This window comes from Electrophorus electricus, chromosome 8, assembly GCF_013358815.1.
Source record: "Electrophorus electricus isolate fEleEle1 chromosome 8, fEleEle1.pri, whole genome shotgun sequence".
Lineage (NCBI taxonomy): Eukaryota > Metazoa > Chordata > Actinopteri > Gymnotiformes > Gymnotidae > Electrophorus > Electrophorus electricus.
This window is the reverse complement of record NC_049542.1, coordinates 11066967-11072518: the sequence shown is the minus strand read 5'-3', so window position 1 is coordinate 11072518 and position 5552 is coordinate 11066967.

The window sequence follows — 5552 nt, the reverse complement described above, 5'->3', positions numbered from 1 at the left end:
GGCTACACTATAGTCGCAAAATGGTGAATGAAGCCCAAAGCCTTGACAACTACTAACTTCAGCCAATCACAGGACACTGTAGGTTACAGTAACCAATAATAACATGAGTAACATTAGCGAAGGTGGAGAAATCTGTCAAAGTCTAGCTGATTGACAGATTATTCAGTCGAATCATTTTACGGGACAACAAGAAACAGCTGGTCAGACCTGAAACTGTACCATCCAATGGGAATGTAAAGAATATCTAGTGAAAGGGAGTAGGAGGGCGAAATGAAGAAAAATAACACTATTCACCAGTCTACGGTTTCAGACATCGGATGCTGACTCTATGTACGTCACATTATTACACGGTGCACGTTAGGAAATGATGTTCATAAAGATAAATATTTTAAGACGAATTGTAACAACACCTGTTGAAATTCCAGTTCATTTGGGTTGTCCTGTTAAACTGGGGGATATTTGCTAGGTTAATGTACCATTCAAGAAGTTCATAGGATGAGCCATGATAATGATTTACAACTGCGTATAGGCCCATGCTTCCAAGTTGCGCAAGCTCGAAATAACACATTAGAATCAAACTACCCTTTATCTGACTCTTCTTCCCATGACTGCTTCTACCCGATTTATACCTTAACGAATCCAACCATTCACAGAGCGATTTCCGACTATTTTTGACGTTAGCCCGTGCCTTAAGCCCGCCTTCACGTCCAACCCAAGCAGACATTAGAGCTAACGTCATCAAATAAACCCGTGATTGGTCAGGTGATAGGCGGTCTCCACACCAATGACCAGTCAGTACGACGAGCTTATTATGCGTGTTGCCATCAGTGAGACCAAACAGGAAGGGTTGCGACTGAGGGTAAATTTGTCTAAACTAAAGACGATCGATCAGTATACAAGGTGTGACCCATATACACTGCAATTCACTCACTTTAGCCTTTCCCCTAATTTTATTCTACCATCTCAATTTAGTTTGCCTCAGCATGTATTTAAATTAATGACAGAGTGTGTTTGTACAAAACATAAAATAGATAGTAAATGTAAGAGAAACTGCAGTGTATATCTTTGTATGTGAATTAGCTATAGCTCACATTGTTGGAGATGATCAGTGCTTATTTGTCGCACCTCAATCGGACTCTCACACATGCTGTGTACAGTAATTAGATGCAATAGAACCTTACATAACTGGTGTAGCTATACCACACCCTCGCATTACCATACACAGCTACATTCACTTACTTTAGTCACAATCTCTCCTCACACAGTCGAGGTGAGAACCAGATGATATATGACCATTTTGAATGGTGAGGTTGTAAGGTGTCTGCAAAATATGGATAACTTTATTTTTAAATCATATGTATTCATTACTTTAGTGGTATTTTTATTTCAAGCGTGTATGAAAAGGTTTTGGAAAACCGCTGAGGTAAGATCAGCGCTGTTACAAATTCTATCACTTCTTGAGTTAAAATGACCAATCACTAAACATGTTTTATATAATAATGCAAAAATTGACTGAGTGACAATGAAAGTACAACAGGAAGAAAAAATGTATCAAGGAAATGTATCCCTTGTTATCCAAGACAATAGTGAGATAGTGGGTCAGAGCATATACTTGTAAAATAGGCAATGAAGACTGCATAAACCGTAAAGGAGAGCATGTGCAATAAATTGAAGTCTGAGAGAAAGACATGTAAAGGCCTTCCTGTCCGAAAGCAGGAAGGCCGAGGCAAGAGAAAATCTCAGAGCTCAAGCAAAGCACACGGCACTCCTACCTCACATGACATTCTGTAACAAGAACCAATTATGGAAGTCTGACTCATACACACAGACGTATCGCGTACACACGCGCATGCACACTCACTCACTTACTCTCGCAAACACAAATAAGTAGCAAGCTTACATAGAGGTTGTTAAAAGGTTGTTAAGAGTTGCTAAGAGACAAGATACAGTAACCTTCGATCTATAGATATGCCTTTTTTTTCTTCATGAAAAGGTCTAACGTACAATAAATAATAGATAATAAATAAGACAGCATAATATTCTATTTCAGTCACCATGAAGGTAAGGAGGAATAACATCACAGAGATGTTGAATAGGTTATATCTCGCAAAATATCAATGAATATCTATTCTTGAGACACAATGAATATGTATGAATATATAACTACTTAAAGGATATTCTCTCCTTTAAGTAGTTATATATTCATACATATTCATTGTGTGTTTAATATCTTCTCTAGACTATATAACAGATGGTGAAAATAAGCTTTACATGTCATACCCTTAATGCAATAGTAGTTACAAGGTAAGTGAACAGCAACTTTTATTTAGAAAAGGATTCATATTCTAATGACAAACTGTAACAGTTATAACTTCTTCCACTGGCTATTATAAATACACACTGAAGATCTTGGACTAAAACCTCTAGCTGAAATTCCAAGTCTTTATAAATTATACCAAAAAATACAAAACGTATCTCGGATGAGCAAGAGCAAGAACGCTAAACATTACTGAACTAGGCCGTAAATGGTGCGGCGTCCAGATTATGAAGTAATAGCAACTATTGTCCACTAGGTGGCGAGCACAAGTTTGGTCTTATAGAGTCAGTTTGCTCTGATGATTACTTAATTTCAGCAAAAAAAATGGGAGCAGTAAATGGTATAGTTCCAGATTACATGAAAGAAATACGTTAAAAAAAAAAAGCTTTTACACTAAAACAGAATTTAATGAAAGGTAAAATATCTGCCTCTAAGGTGAATATGTGAACAAAGAAACAGGCTATTTATATACACTCTAGGATTATCTGGAATTTTTAATTCGAGAAATTTTAAAAAGAGAGGATGAAAAGCCTAAGGACATTATGCAAACATTCAAATGTATAAAAGCAAAAGCCAAAGAAGTAAGATAATTGACAAAACATCATCACAGAAGGTATGCTGTCACACAAAGTGAAAGACTGATAAATATAGCGTACAGGTTTGCTCAGCAACCTTGAAAACAAACATTTAAGAAATAGTACTCCAAAACTAGGAATAATTGTAAAATGATTAAGAATGGAATATCTGAGAACAAAACGTGCACCACATCTCCTACATCATCCTACAACTCCCATATAAAAAGTGAGCAGAGACACTACCACTTGAGGTTTACAGCATTTAGCAGTGGATCCAGACTCATTCTTCACTTTGGTAACTACACACCTTTTATATTAGCTGCAGTGTAATTACAGAGTAGTTTACTTGAATACCTGAATAATATGTCTCAAGACTACCCACTATAAAATAAAACCAGATTTTAAGACATTAAACAGATGTGAATGATTTTGAGAAGATGAATGTGGAAACCCAAAAGCTCTGACACTGAGGACATCAGCTAAGAGGTGCTCACTCTAGTTCAGGCCATTGCAGTTCATACGGTGCTTTGTTACTATGCTGTCATACACAGTTGGTGAAATAACCAGAATAGTGGCTTGCTATTAATCACACAAGCACACTAATTAGCTCCCTTGCCTCTCCTCAGGAGTCATGCTTTGCAAGCCCGCCTCCTGGTGAGCATGATTGGTTGTAGAGTGTATGATTGATGGAGTGGGGTTAAAGAGGGTCAAAGCAGTGCTAGGTCTTGATGATAAAGGCCTAAAGAATGCCAAAAGCTCGACAGTGACACAACACAGAGCATAGGGTAAGCAAACTTATTTGTTGATAGATGGCAGTATACAGTAAACACTTTACAAGTGTGGAATTGTGGGTGGGGAGACAACACTGGATTGTAATAACAATGCTTTTTTAAAGGCTAATTTCAACAATGACTCAAAATATATCCAGTATATATTTTCATATTAGATTTATAAATGTAATTTTTGTGTTCTCTGAATATAAAGATACAACTTCAATTCAAGAGAACTTCCGAGTCTGAAGAACAGGCACACCCACCAACCTGAGAACTTGCAAACAATGGATAAGGATAAGACCTAAGAATAATTAGGATCATGTTCTTCAGTTAAGTTACTTTGTCAGAGAAATCTGTTATTTTATGTCTGGTAAGAAACAGGACACAGATTTTTTTTTGGTTAAATGGAAAAAGTAACATATCAATAATATAAGGTACTTCTGAAGAAGAATCAACTTTACAATGAGGAGATGCCGTGTGGATTCAGCAGGGGGTGCTGTTTTCATAACTATAGCACAATGACTAAAACACCAGTATCAATCCTTAAAACATTTTTCCTAGTAAATCACATCAGTTTTGAATAGGTACACCAAACCATCACATTTGACCAGCTAAAGTCACTACAGATGCACTACTCACCTCCCAGGAGATTCTTGATCCTGATTAATATTTAGCAATGCTACACCTACTGAACAATGTATGCCTTTTGGCTTTTTCTCACTGCAAAACTGAGACTGTAGGTCAATCCCACACCACCATGATTTTCAGCAAGATTACTGCTGATGAAACAGCTGCACTAACCCAGTGCACTACCTTAATCCGGGGTGTTTTGTTCCATCCCAGCTGCAACACACCAGTCAGGTAGTCATGCGCATACGAATTACCCATTTGGGGTCTTTAGAGAGGCACAGCATAACCAAGATGTGGAAGGCCTAGAGGCAGCAGCACAGTTTGTTCAATCTAAAGGATTTTTTTTTACTTCAACAACAAACATTAAAAACATTGACAAGCATCTGACTGGCAGCATTATGTATTATTATTAATTGCATTTCAATGCAATTTTGAATCTCTCGATTTTATATATATATATATATATATATATATACATACATACACACACACACACAGAGGCACAATCGAAGCACATGGTCAGCTATACACATGAAGAACAGTATCTTAATCCACCAAATACTGCTTCTGCTTCTTATTGCACCAACTATTCCACACAATCAACAAACATAAAAGCCTATAGTCTCATTTATAGAAGAGGGTAAGAAAACATTTGCTAAAGTCTGCACTGTTGTAGCATTACGTCCTATACTTACAAGCAGGTCATTTACAGCAATATGCCTTTTCCTTATTTATCTCAGAGGACAGGGTAGATTCAACACAGCTCCATTTGTCTGACAGTTTGTGATTACTGCCACGGTAGTAGATACAGGTGCTCACAGGTGTGAGTTTATTTTTATAGCCATTGCCACATTTCCAAAGGCCAACAACCTTTTGTGTTATTTCATTTGTGTATTCTCTGATTTGCCCTGTGCTAACAGATGACTAAGGGCATTTGGCTTGTGCTTCACCTAATATTTGCCCACACTCAAGAGTGGAAGAGTGGTTATAGATGACTTAAGGGTTCCCAAACCAGCATTCTTTAAAATAAATAAAATATGAATGTATATTGAATATAGATTTTGTACTTGAGATTTTTAATTTCTCACTAAAAGGTCACTCACTTAACTCAAGATCAAGCTGATAAACAGTAAATACTTCTTCAAAGCATTTTTTTGCACCTATTTACAAAGAGTGCAATTAATTGTATATTTCACAAGGCAATGACAATTGTGAACAATTTATTTATAAAAGGGCAATGAAATGACAGCCGAGACA